This window comes from Triticum aestivum, chromosome 7B (genome assembly GCF_018294505.1).
Source record: "Triticum aestivum cultivar Chinese Spring chromosome 7B, IWGSC CS RefSeq v2.1, whole genome shotgun sequence".
Lineage (NCBI taxonomy): Eukaryota > Viridiplantae > Streptophyta > Magnoliopsida > Poales > Poaceae > Triticum > Triticum aestivum.
The window spans coordinates 629,427,715-629,442,405 of record NC_057813.1 but is presented as its reverse complement, the minus strand read 5'-3'; the positions used below and the strand labels follow the sequence as shown (position 1 = coordinate 629,442,405).

The 14,691-nt window shown below is 43.5% G+C and overlaps 1 long non-coding RNA gene across 1 annotated transcript; it reads left to right on the top strand.

Moving 5' to 3' along the window:
- The first annotated feature begins 8,800 nt into the window (after positions 1-8,800).
- Positions 8,801-9,580, top strand: LOC123155539 (uncharacterized). Its single transcript, XR_006477488.1, has 2 exons — positions 8,801-9,250; positions 9,394-9,580. It is a non-coding gene; the product is annotated as an uncharacterized lncRNA (long non-coding RNA).
- Positions 9,581-14,691: the final 5,111 nt, after the last annotated feature.

Sequence of the window (14,691 nt, the reverse complement as noted above, 5' to 3'; positions counted from 1 at the left end):
GCAAAAAAGCAACAAGAGCAGGAGTAGGCTTTTACCTCCACCATGAGGGGCTGAACCTGTGTAAATCTGTGTCTTTCGACCCGCTCAACCCCGACAAGCTAATCACCGTTGCGATGGCCTCGTGACTAAGTCCTTTTCACTAGGACATCTGCCGTGACAAAACCACTACAGTTGGCGCCCACCGTGGGCCAGCGCACGGTGGTTTTGAGTTCTTGAAGGGCTTTTTTCCGGGGATTGAAGGATACGCGCGTTGGTAGGATGACCAAAAGTCGCCACGGCAAGCTCTACATCGACGACGCTGGCTGGGGCCCCGAGGCCGACTCAATGGAGTACGGGTACCGGGTCCCCTTCGGCAGAATCCATGTCTTCATCGGCAAGATCGGCGGATCTGAACCTGAGCCGGACCTCTGCACCGACATTGTCGAGCCGGCTCGGCGCACACAACCCACCCGGGTCCAAGTCGGGTGAAAGCATGTTTTCGTGGGCTTCACGCAAGGTGTGGAAATTGCAGGAGATTCTGCATCTGGAGGAGAGACTCTCATCTACTTAGGTGAGGAGTCCTCGACCGGAGAGATGGAGTCAATCTACCAGTTTCAAGACGGCGGGCTTAGGGGCTGCTCCGATGGAAAAGTATTCCGGACCCCTACGAGCCGCCGAGCCAAGCCGCCATCTTCATGGCAGGCAGTGGCGGAGCTACAGTCTCAACTCTTGGTGGGCCAGTACAAAGAAGAGCCTACTATTTTTTCTCTCACGGCCCGTTCGAGTCTCAACTCCTCACTGTTCTTCCTAAGGGTTGGGCGGGCCATGGCCCATTTGGGCTTGCAGTAGCTCCGCCGGTGATGGCAGGCATGGCGCCGACTCTTACCAACACGGCGGTTGGAGCGACAGCAACAACTAGCCCCTCAGGATTCGGGTCAGCCAGGCCTCCGGCTCAAGTCTTATCTGAGTTGATGGATACTTTGACAACCTTAATGGGGACAGAGGTCACGGCGGAAAACCAAGCGAAGCGCAACCCAGAGATCGTGAAAGCTTAGGGAACATATGACCAAGGCCCAGGAAGATATCAACGTTGAAAACACTCGGATAGTGACGGTACAAACTCAGAACAAATGCTGAGTCGGAGCGCCTGAAGGCCTTCAGGCGGAGGCCTAGCGTTTAAGTCTGGATTAAAACGCTTCTAATGCAGTTCCTCGGAGGAGACACCAGACCCGTTTGCCCCTAAACTATGAGCCCATGAATTTGTATAACAGTGTATAAATATATCATAAAACAAAAAAAATACAGACGAATAATAGTAGCATGGGGTTATTGGACACGCCACTGCTATTTATTGGTAGCGCCGGAGAGACCCACGCTGCTGCTAACTAAGTTAGCAGACACGGGGGTTTTATCCCGCGCTACTGCTAAAAGTTAGCTATAGCCCGTGCTACTGCTAACCTCTAAATCAGCGCCACTAATAGGCTTTTCCTAGTTGTGGCTACTACTATCTGAGTTAGCAGTAGCACATGTAGGAACCACGTTACCGCTAATGTTTAGCTGTAGCACCGTACTAATAGCGCGCCTACCCGTGTTACCGCTAGACAAAAACCCACGCTACTGCTAGGGTTTTTCTAGTAGTGGCGGACAAGTAAGAAAAGTACGCGGCCTGCGCTGCGAGTTGAGGGGAATCCTATTTGCCGCTTATGCGCCTGCTCGCAAACTGGCACCTGCAGGGCGCGGCTAGTTGGGCCCGGTCCATCTTCTGGTTTCTTTCTAGAAAAAGCTGATAAAAAGTTAGCGTTGTTCTGGATTCAAACCAGGGACCTAAACGTTCGCAGAACAACGCAGTAACCACTCAGACAACAACCCGCTTGTGAAAGTTTACTTCGTTTTCCTGTTCTTATTCTTTCCAAAGATCGCAATGCCCGTGTATTTTGTCTTTTTCTTGTTTTTTCTCTGTTTCTCTTTTGTTTCCTTTTTCTTTTGCAAATGCGTGAACATTTCTTATTTTTATTTTTATGAATCAATGAACTCTTTTTAAATTTTGTGAACTTTTTTGAGAATTGATGAACTTTTTAAAATGGATGAACTTTTTTCATTTTTGATGAACTTTTTTTCAAATCCGTGAACTTTTTTCAAAACCCAGTGAACTACTTTTTCAAAATGGATGAACTTTTTTCAATTTTAATAAACTTTTTTTAAATCCGTGAACTTTTTTCAAAACCCAGTGAACTACTTTTTCAAAATGGATGAACTTTTTTCAATTTAATGAACCTTTTTTTCAAATACGTGAACTTTTTTTAGAATCACTGATTTTTCTTCAAATCCGTGAACTTTTTTCAAAACCCAGTGAACTACTTTTGAATTCGCGATTTTTTTCATTCAAATTGGATGAACTTTTTTCATAACCTCGTGAACTATTTTCAAATTCGAGATTTTCTCAATTCAGAATCGATGAAAGTTTTTTCAAGTCAATTAACTTTTTTTTGAAAGAAAGGGATCTTTACCCCGATTTCATTAAAGAAACCAAGTAGTTCCATACAACCAAAACGCAACACAACCGGCCACCTTCAACGCCTGCTAAGAAAGAAATCTACACAAGCGCGTAGCATACTCCTCCCATCACTCCCGCCTGCTGACAACACGTAGAGGGAAGGAAAGACCACCAAAAAATCCTTAGACTATCTTATTACAGCAAAGGAAATCAAAAAACCCTCAGGCAACAAGATGAGTGAACTATCTAAACTCCGGCTTCAACCATCCTCCAGTCTTGGCACCCAAGTCGCCCATCCTCGTCTTGACTGAAATAGATCACTGGCGACTCGATCCAGCAGCTTTGCACCCCGTTGCAGCTCCACTTTTGCGTCCTCTTTCACCTACAAGCAACTCCAATCATTAATCCAATGCAACATTCTAAACATCAAGACACTAGGATCATTAGGCCAAACATGTTGAAAACACGCTGAGTTTCTAGCTTTCCAAATGCTCCAGATTAGTGTTGCTATCCCGACAAAGATTTTCTTTCCCAAAAGCATCTAACCAGATATGTATGCACGTGTCCATGTCACTGAAATCACAACTGAACCCAGTGCAATAACTGACTACGTTCCACATATATCTAGCAAGCGGACACCGAAAAAAGGTGGTTGATTGATTCTTTTTCGTTACAAAAAAGACATTTCGTTTCACATTTCCCTCCTCTATGTAACACAATATCTCTAGTTAGTATACTCTTATTCAAGACCAACCAGACAAAGGTTTTGATTTTTGGAGGAATTTTAACTTTCCAAAGAAAACTGTTAGGCCATTTGTCTCCTATTTGAAGAACAAAGTAGAAAGATTTCACACTAAAGACCCCTGTTTTGGCAGGAATCCAGTGCAATTTATCACTCTCCTCGGTTAACTTCACTAATCTACACAATTCAGTCATGTCCCGCCATTGAATTTCTCTTTGCCCCACCAAAGCTCTTCTAAAACGAAGAGTAGACATTTTGGAGGAAACAACTTCATGCACTGTAATGTGTTGATTTACAGAAATATTGTATAAACTAGAAAAAGCATCAAATAACCTCTGTTTCCCCAGCCATAAATCTTCCCAAAATCTGGTTTTTTTCTATTTCCCACCTTAAATCTGCAACAGTTCAAAAACAAAGGTTTGCATCTTAGCAATCCCTGCCAAAAATGTGAGTCACCTTGTTTTTTATTAACCTGTCCGAGGGTGGAGTTCTTAACATATTTATCCCACAACAATCTTTGCCATAAGCTTTCTTCATTAAAAAGCTTGCACAACCACTTGGATAGCAGTGCAATATTCATAAAATCCAAATCTAAAATCCCCAAACCACCTAAATCTTTTGGTCTGCACACTCTCTCCCAGGCAACTAGATGATACTTATGTTTGTTTTCCTCACCACTCCAAAGGAAACTCGATCTGGGCCTGTCCAATCTTTTTTTGACTCCCTTTGGTAACCCATAAAAGGAGATCATAAAAAGGACTAGGCTAGTCAGGGAAGAATTAATCAGGGTCGTACATCCAGCCATGTTAAGAAACCTCCCTAGCCAGCCCCCCATTCTCTTCTCAGTTTTGTTAACTGAAGGATTCCAATCACTATTCTTCAACCTACGAACATCGACTGGGATTCCAAGGTACTTAAACGGAAGTGCCCCTCTTTTGCAAGTGAGAATCTCCTCAAAAAGTTTAGCACTATCATCCTCCAAGCCCACACATATTACTTCATTTTTATGAAAGTTGATTTTCAGTACCGACATGATTTCAAAAATGCCTAGGATTCTCTTGATGTTTCTATCCTGTTCCAAGTCATCTTGGAAGAGGAGTATAGTGTCGTCTACATATTGCAGAATGCAAACATCATTCTCTTCATGATTTTTGGCCAGGCCACAGACCAGACCCCCTTCAAACGCTCTATCCATCAAAATAGCTAAATTATCCACAGCAAGATCAAAAAGCAAGGGTGACATCGAGTCACCCTGCCGCAATCCTTGATGTGTTTTGAAATAAGGTCCGATTTCTCCATTCACCTTAACAGCTACCTTTCCTCCCATCACAGTTTTCATTACCTAATTTATCCATTTGTCTGGGAATTTTTTCATTTTAAGAGTTTGAAAAAGAAAAGGCCATTTAACCTTGTCAAACGCCTTCTCAAAATCAATCTTAAAAAGAACCCGTCGCTTCTTTGCTTTGTGCATAGAGTTCAAGGTTTCATGTAACACCAGAACCCCTTCTAAAATGTACCTTCCTTTTATAAAAGCAGTTTGAGAATCTCTAATTACTCCAGAAATTATTATAATCAATCTATTCACCAAAATTTTGGTGATTATCTTGAAAATAACATTCAAGAGGCAAATTGGTCTATATTTTTGTATCTTATCCGCATCACTCCCTTTAGGCAAAAGAGAAATCAATCCATAATTCAGCCTGTCTAGATCTAAATTATGTTCGTAAAATTCCTCAAGAAGTGCCAACAAATCATCTTTAACAAGCTCCCAAAAATGTTGATAGAATTCAATTTTAAAACCATCCGGACCAGCCGCCTTGTTCTTCTCCATGCCAAAGATAGCTTTTTTCAGTTCGTCCATTGTGAATTTCTTGACAAGGAATTCCTGTTCATTTGCAGTGAGTGTTTCCACACCACTGGAGTCCATGTTTAAAGTCTTGATCTCAGGTTCATTAAAAAGTTATTTGTAAAACTGGGTGATATACTTCTTCAAATTCTCCTGCCCTTCAATCGCACCATCATCATGCACAAGCTTAATGATTCTATTTTTTCTAAGTATGCCATTCGCTTTAGCATGATAATATTTAGTGTTAGCATCTCCCTTCTGTAACTCTGTGTCATGAGATCTCTGAAGCCACCTGATTTCTTCTTCTTTAAGGATTTCCTTCAGAGACTCATGGCAAACTTTTTTTATTTCCTTGTCATTATCACATAGCTTCTCTTCTTCTTCCATTTTGTCTAATCTATTCAATTCCTCTAAGATTTCTTTTTTCTTTCTTCTAAAAATTGCTTCAATATTCAAATTCCACCCTTTCAAAACCTTCCTCAGCTCTTTCATTTTGTTATGAAACCTGTCCAAGATGGAACTTCCAGGAAAATTTGTTTCCCACACCTTCCTAACTATCTCATTTAAATCTGGCCTTTGAAACCAACTGTTTTCAAACATGAAAACTGAAGTTTTTGCAGGTGCATTTCCAGTTTTCACGAGCAGTGGAGTGTGATCAGAGAGCTCTTTGGGCAAGTCTTCAATGTAAACCAAAGCATATTTATCCTCCCATGAGGTGGAAATTAGTACCCTGTCTAATAAGGCATAAGTGGGATCCTCATGATTATTAGACCAAGTATGTTTCCTCCTCAAGTCAATTAACTTGTACTGAAGGAAAGGTTAAGTAGACTTGTTTCCTCACTTTACACAAGAAAGTCAAGCATGGTCCAGTGGTTAGCACTCTATGCTGTTGGCATTAGCGGTTGGGAATCGTTGGAGAACGGCGCACCGTACGAACTTTCCTCCGGTCGCGACACCACGCTGGCTTCATGCGCCCACGCAATCACCCCCCCGCGCGAGACGCGTGTATTTGGTGGATCCAGGCAGACCGCCCCTTCCTGCCTTATCTTTTCCCCTCGCACTTCATCCCCTACCTTCAGCCACACCCCTCCTAGCGTCACGTTTCTTCTCTCCCTTCCATCTCCTCCTCTGCCCATCCCCTTCCTTCTTCCCTGCAGCAAAATAAGGTGAGGAGGGGCACAAAAAGCTGGCGCGCGACGCGTCCTGGCCGCTGCAAGCAACCTTGCGGCAGCTGCGAGCGAACGCCATGGCTGGCTTTGAGCGCTCCTCTCCATGGTCGCCGCAGCCGAACGCGCTAGTCGCCATGGCTAGCTTTCGATTTCCTTCAGTGAGAGCTGCATCCCGGACGACGGTGGTGGTGGTGGAGCCGTTCAAGCGATGAGCTTCAACCGGCAAGGCCAGGACCTCACTGACCGGAAAGCTGCAACCGGCCACACAATATGCTGGAAGCGGTGTTCTCTGGAGCTGGAACCATCGTCCACTTTTGCTGCAATCAGCAACCGCCAGGGGGTGAAGAAGGCGAGGTACGGTGCTACTACCAAAGAGTTTTTTTGCTGGAACCGGATCCTGGAGATGCTGGAACCATCTTCTATTTTTGCTGCAACCAGCAGCTGCCGGGGTGAAGACGTCGAGGTACGGTGCTACTACCATATAGTTTTTTTTGCTGGAAGCGAACAGAGAAAAGGTTGCAACCTCTATTGCTCGGTGATGCAACGGGACGGCGTCGAGATGTGTTTTGCTGGAACCGGCAAAAAAATGCTGGAACCCATAAGAACTTTTGCTGGGAATATACACGAGAATTTTTGCAAGTGGTCGACGCAATGGTGGTTCTTTTTTGCTGGATTCGATGATTTTTTTGCTGCAACCAGCATGTGATTTTGCTACTACTCGCAAACTAATGAAGTTTGTATTTTTGCCGAGGACAAGGTGCTTCGAACTGAATGACGGTGACGAGCGGAGACGCTGGCGGTGCCTCAGGGATGTTGCAACCATGGCGACTAGAGCTGGAACCGACCGATGGGCGAGCTGCAGGCGTCAATGTCATGTGGCGGCCGAGGGATGAGTGCAGGTGGCACGGGTGGCCGACGAGCAAGAGACGAGTCCTTTTTGGTGCCGGGGCCGGCGGTGCACCGACTAATCCGGTCGAGGGGCGAGCGGCGCTGCCTCCGGCGAGGAGCGGTGTCGCGGCGGGGGACCATCTGTAGATTTGGTCAACGGGCACGAGCAGGAGGAAGGGTAAGGGCACGGGGTGAGCTGGGCGTCGGGCGGAATCTAACGGCTCCGTAGCTTGCATCGTATGGCTGGGGTGCGACCGGCCCAAAGTTTGGGCCGGCGCACCGGCGCCTATCATCCCCCTTAGCGGTTGCAGTTCGAGTCCCGCTTCTCCTGATTTATTCTTTAATTTTTTCATCGCGTTGGATTTTTCAGCAAATTTTTGGCCGGCCCGCTATGCCTCGCAGGCGGCCCGCTACGTCGCGCCTGCGAGCGCCAGCAGCGCTAACGGGCGCTTAAAGCGCTGAGTAGGAGCTATTTCTGGCCGGCCCGCTACGCCTCGCAGGCGGTCCGCTACTTCGCGCCTGCGAGCGCCAGCAGCGCTAACGGGCGCTTAAAGCGCTGAGTAGGAGCTATTTCTGGCCGGCCCGCTACGCCTCGCAGGCGGCCCGCTACGTCGCGCCTGCGAGCGCCAGCAGCGCTAACGGGCGCTTAAAGCGCTGAGTAGGAGCTCCCGCGAGTCGACTTGCTGGACAAAATTACATGAACGGAGCCGATTAGTAATATGGGCCTAAAAACAGATATCCTCTTCGACAACACTGCCTAGAAAAGACAAAAAAAAAATACAGCTGGCCCATGCACAAGAGGCTGGACCAACAAAAGTAAAAGAGCACCCCTCAAAAGAAAAAAGAAAGAAAAGAAAAGCAACGCATGAACGGGCGACAGCGACGTGCGCGACTAGCGACGAGGGACACACGCGGTGCGAATCTAAATCTGTACGAGATTTGAAGTGGAATAGATTCAATGATTAAAAACTTAGATTTGACATGCTTAAAAACATCTAGATGTTACTCCTACTTAGCAATTTCGATATACAAAACAGGTTGTGGCTAGGTTAGTAACAGAGAAACACGGTCCTGATTTTGAGTATTGGACGACTTCTCATCTATCTTGTGGAATCTGAACGTTGGTTAGATTGGATCACATCTATTCCTTTTCTGGCCGATTTATATCCCAGTTTTCTTTTCAATTGAAACATCCAAGGGATTTACTGATAGATCTCAACCTTAATAATTCTGGCCCACAAAATCAACGGTTTCTATTTTTCCTGTTTTCATCGATTAATATGAAAATATCTAGGAAGTTTGTATTAGTATAAGTATAGATAGATATAGATATAGATATAGATACTAAAATATATACAGATAGATAGATAGAAATAGATATATAAATACTAAAATATATCCACGTATCCTTTATCGTCAATTTGATACAAGAATTGGATGCACCTAACTACATTTAATTAGAAGTATCCTTTATCAATTTGATACTACAGGAACCACACATGTGCCTACATTAAATATCAACACACCCAAGTTGGGTATGCATATCTATTAAGCGTTTGAAATCAACTACTCCATCGCCAACAATTATTAGGCTGCATCCACGTATCCATTGCCAACCATTTGATACAAGAGTTAGATGTGCCTACATTAAGTTAGAACATATCCAAGTCACATATCTCTCAACTAATTAAAAATAGTCCAATTCTGAAACTTGCACTAAAACCGCTATATAAGAGGCCGAGTGGTGCAAAAGTCATGCATTAAAACATACCGACAGTACTACACAACATAGAACATGACCAACTGTAAAGTAGCTGGAGTGTTGTGCCTCCTAGTCTTTTTGGCTATCTATTCTTGTTCGCGCAATGCACAAGCAATTCATGGAGTACATCACTGCACCATCGATAAAAATAACGTGATCCAAGACTGCTCGGGTTTCATCGAAAAGAATCTTGGTAACCAGGTTCCGCAACCGTGGACCCTATGTTGTGTTACAATGAGAGGTGTGACGGACATCCATTGTGTTTGTGATCGGTTCACCGCTCACGAACTGACTAGGATTAGTCTACCCAAGTTCGCCCGTATGACACATGTATGCGGCAAAGGGTTGCACCCACACACTCATTGTGCAGGTTGGTATATATATTGTTATATTTGTACACACAGACACACACACACACACACATCTTTTTTTGCGCATGCGTTGATATATGTGCACACTTTACTATAATTGCTTATGTTCATCATCATGATGCGAAGAATGAAAATTTTGCAGGTTACCTTGTTCCAGTCATAAAGCTACGACCTCCACCCCTGGCAAGTACCTAGGCCTTCAGTGTAAGAACATTCCCATAATGGGAATAATTGAATAAAGCAAAGAACGATGTCAGCTGAATGGCATTTGCATAATGTATTTGTCCTCTTTTGGTGTGTAATAAAAATATTGCGCATAGCCTCGTCAATTGTGGTTGTTTGCATTGGTATGATCATTGGTTCTCATTGATTCACATAATTTAACGGGCATAGAAATAGAAAAAAATAGGCTTCCAATATGCGAAGGCATGTCCTCATCGGTCTTATATGATCAGAAAACGTAGAAAGGACAAAAAATGGGCACACCCTCCCATAAAATCTTCGAAGAGGGTAATATTGTCCAATAAACATGTGCCTCTGCTTCCTGTGATTGCTCTTATTTTCTCTCCTCAATTTGGTTTGGAGACAGTTCTAACATAAATTGGACCACGACACAACAACTTCTATCTTATTTGTTCTACATCACTTCCATAACACAGGTTTCCAAAGTGGACATGTTTAATAAGTACAACCACACAAGATCCCAATAAAAAATGAGATGTATATGTAATTATGTATATGTGCCCTTAGTTTGAACGGTGTGGGAATCTTCTTTGTTAGTGGAAATCATACGCATCTGATGTAGGCTGTAGACCATTGCTCAGTTGTCGCTTCTGTTGGGCTTAACTGATGCCTGATACACCTGAAAGAAGCACAAAGTGCGTCATTTCGCATCACTGCTTGATGATCTAAGCCATATATCACTATGTCCATGAGCGCATAGGTACAAAGTGAACTTGCGGGACGCGAAGAAGCTGGTGGGGTTCGAGGGATCATGTCGTCGTCGTATTCAGTAACCTTCACCGCTTTCACCGTTCCCATCGGCCTATAGGAAGGGTTCAGCAACTCCCTTTCTGCCAGTGTTGCAATCTTCTCCTATGTGGTAAGTGTTAGTTCTCCCTTGATTGGTCCACCTGTTGGAAAATTTAAATCTTTTTATATTGGTTTGGCGATCTTACAAGTACTACCCTTTTGAGAAATAATTTGGTAAACATACATCTATCTGCTTATTTTTTGGGTCACTTTGGTAAATTTTAATTTAAGAATGATGATTTTGTATAAAGTGATGCAACCATGATTGTCGTGACAATGTTGCAAAGTATGAGGTACCAGCTAGTACCTCCGTCTTGGTGAATAAGTCATTCACTTAGTTCTAGGTCAATGATTTAACTATCTAAATATGTATTATATGTGACAAAAATATATATATTTGGAAACTACATCCGTGTAGAAATCTAATGATATGCTTTTGATGACATATAACACATATTTAATTTCTCAAATCGATGATCTAAAACTATGCGAATGACTTATTCACCTAGACGAAGGTAGTAGATAGCAGGGGAAAAGGTTTACACACGATTATTCAAAATGACAATGTTGGACCGTCACTATTCAGATCAAGTGAGGCCTACGGACTCCATGCAGATTTTTAATGGTGGGAAAACTTCAATTAAAGTTGAATTGAAGTCAATATCAAAGTACAAGAAGTGTATGATCATTATTTTTCCCTTGTAGCACTACTAGTTTGGCCTCGTGACATTTCATAGTCGTTCAAACAATTTGTACTGTTAAAGCCCAATCCGTACGTGGTCGTCATTGGTACCCAACATCCCACCACCGATCCAAGGAGTACCCCTTCGTATCCCCCACTACAAAGAAAACACTTCCGTGACGATACGTGTTTGTCATAATATGTCACGCTTTCTGTCATGCATATACATCCATGGTGATTTTATGACAGAATCAAGATAGTCATATATGTGTTGTCGTATAAGTGTTGCATGACAATACCAAAATTATCATCACGAAAGTATCCACTTCCATGATGATAAATGACGTGTCATGGAAGTGTTCCATGGCAATACCAAAATTATCATGGAAGGGTAACTGACACGTGGCATCCACCATAACGGGTCGTTGTTAAGCTATCAGGTGGCAAGGAGGAGTAGATGGTGAACGCCCGGAGGCCGGAGTGCGCCCGTCTCGCCGGTGCACGCCCATTGAGTACGTGTTCGAGCCCCATGCTACCTCTTGAGCATGCGTTGGTTTCCCTTGAAGAGGAAAGGGTGATGCAACAAAGCAGCGTAAGTATTTCCCTTAGTTTTTGAGAACCAAGGTATCAATCCAATAGGAGGCTACACACAACTCCCTCGTACCTACACAAACAAATAAGAACCTTGCAACCAACGCGATAAAGGGGTTGTCAATCCCTTCATGGCCACTTGTAAAAGTGAGATCTGATAGAGATGATAAGATAATATTTTTGGTATTTTTATGATAAAGATTGAAAGTAAAAATAGATTGGAAACTTATATAATGGAAAATAGACCCGGGGGCCATAGGTTTCACTAGTGGCTTCTCTCAAGATAGCATAAGTATTACGGTGGGCGAACGAATTACTGTCGAGCAATTGATAAAAAAGTGCATAATTATGAGAATATCTGGGCATGATCATGTATATAGGCATCACGTTCGTGACAAGTAGACCGACTCCCGCCTGCATCTACTACTATTACTCCACACATCGACCGCTATCCAGTATGCATCTAGAGTATTAAGTTCGTAGGAATAGAGTAACGCATTAGGTAAGATGACATGATGTAGAGGGATAAACTCAAGCAATATGATATAAACCCCATCTTTTTATCCTCGATGGCAACAATACAATACGTGTCGTTTCCCTTTCTGTCACTGGGATCGAGCAACGCAAGATTGAACCCAAAGCTAAGCACTTCTCCCATTGCAAGAAAGATCAATCTAGTAGGCCAAACCAAACTGATAATTCGAAGAGACTTGCAAAGATAACCAATCATACATAAAAGAATTCAAAGAAGATTCAAATATTGTTCATAGATAATCTTGATCATAAACCCACAATTCATCGGATCTCAACAAACACACCACAAAAAGAGTTACACCGAATAGATCTCTAAGAAGATTGAGGAGAACTTTGTATTGAGATCCAAAGAGAGAGAAGAAGCCATCTAACTAATAACTATGGACCCAAAGGTCTGTGGTAAACTACTCACACATCATCGGAGAGGCTATGGTGTTGATGTAGAAGCCCTCCGTGATCGATTCCCCCTCCGGCGGAGCGCCGGAACATGCCCCAAGATGGGATCTCACAGGTACAGAAGGTTGCGGCGGTGGAAATAGGGTTTCGTGGTTCTCCTGGATGGTTTCGGGGTATGTAGGTATATATAGGAGGAAGAAGTAGGTCGGTGGAGCTACGAGGGGCCCACGAGGGTTGAGGGCGCGCCCCCTGCCTCGTGGCCTCCTTGTTCATTTCTTGACATCCACTCCAAGTCCTCTGGATCACGTTTGTTCCAAAAATCACGCTCCCGAAGGTTTCATTCCGTTTGGACTCTGTTTGATATTCCTTTTATGTGAAACACTCAAATAGGCAAAAAACAACAATTTGCACTGGGCCTTGGGTTAATAGGTTAGTCCCAAAAATAATATATGTAAGTGCATCTAGTGCCACTTAGTGATTTTGGTGTATTGAAGACTTATAGGTTAAGGGACTAATGTGTTTATGAGTGTACACAGGTCTATAAGTCTATGAGGAGTTTGAGATTTATAGTAAAAGTCGACCCCTAAAAATGAATATCTTCGACCGAAGATTTTGGATTTCTGAAGACTTTCTGAAGACTTTGAAAGTGAAGAAATTGGTGTGACCATGAAGACTTGGTAATCATTCAAGGAACATGAAGCATGAAGACTTTTATTTTCGTAGTTTCATTTTCTCTTTCTCGAGTCATAGGAAACACCGTACTGTTAAAGGGGGTCGAGGAAATACTAAGAAATTTTTTCCATGTGATGCTCAACTCAAAGTTCTACACCTACCAATCCCTTCGGGTGAAGCCATTGGAAATCTCATACAGTTCAGTCAATTTCTTCAGTGACAGAGACGAAGTTCTTCTGGTCTCTAAGGAATTTGTTCTGACTGAGGAATTAGGAATTCACTAGTGCGGATTGCATAAACAGTGAGGAACATGATAGCCCTGAGGTATTTGATACTCAAAATTCTGACCGTTGCTGTGCTACGCGCCGGCTGTCCCAAAATATCTACCCACCTAACGGTCATATCATTGAAGGGCATTTATGTCTTATCATGTCGGGCTACTCCCTAGGCTATAAATAGCAGCCCCCTACAACCACTAGCTGGTTGGCTGCTCTGAGAGAAACTGACACTTGTCATTTTAGAGCAACCCATCCTCCGAGGACTTTGAACGAAAATCATCAAGTGAGGAAATCCAAACCCAAACACCTACAAACCCAAAGTGATTGAGCATCACTGAAGAGATTGATCCTGCGTGGATCCGATGCTTGTTATCTTAGAAGACTGTGCTTCTTCCAGATGGTTAGGCGTCATGGTCTAGAGCATCCAAGAGGAAATTGTGGATCACCGAGTGACCGAGTTTGTGAAGGTTTGGAAGTCACCTGAAGACTTACCACGCGTGATTGGGCGAGGTCTGTGTGACCTTAGCTCAAGGAGAATACGGTGAGGGTGTATCCTCAGGTTTAAATACCTAGCCGCTCCAACCAGATGTACAACTGAGACAACAGTTGGAACTGGTCTACCAAATCATTGTCTTCACCAAGCTTACTGGTTCTATTTCCTCAACTCTTTCATTTCCTCATAACTGTGTTATGTGCTTGCTCATATATGTTTAAAGACTTTGACTGAAGACTTTCTCAATTTCCTCAGCTCAATTTCTTCAGTCTGTTTATCTTTGTCCTGTGCTATCCTATGTTTACGCTTTTTGTACTCTGTGCTTGTCTTCATTTCATCATGATGACCATGCTTGTGTTCTGTTATGTCTACATCTGAGTACTTATTCCGCTGCAAGTAGTTCTTCTCTTAGCAATTTCCTCACCCTGAAATTCCTCAGTGAAGAATTCATAAAAATCGCCTATTCACCCCCCCGTAGTTGATATGACACACTTTCAATTGGTATCAGAGCAAGGTGCTCCCTTGTTTTGTGTGATTTTGGTTAACCGCATGGAGTTTTAGATATGTCGACCATAGGAATGAAGACCGTGTCATGCCCCATCTTTGACGGTCACGAGTATCCCAAGTGGAAGGCCATGATGAAGAAGCGCCTCATGGCAATGAGCATCGAGCTGTGGACCGTCACTGAGATTGGTCTTACCGATCTGTGCAAGATGGCGGACGCTGATGACATTCGCAAGCACACTCTTCTCAACCTCACGA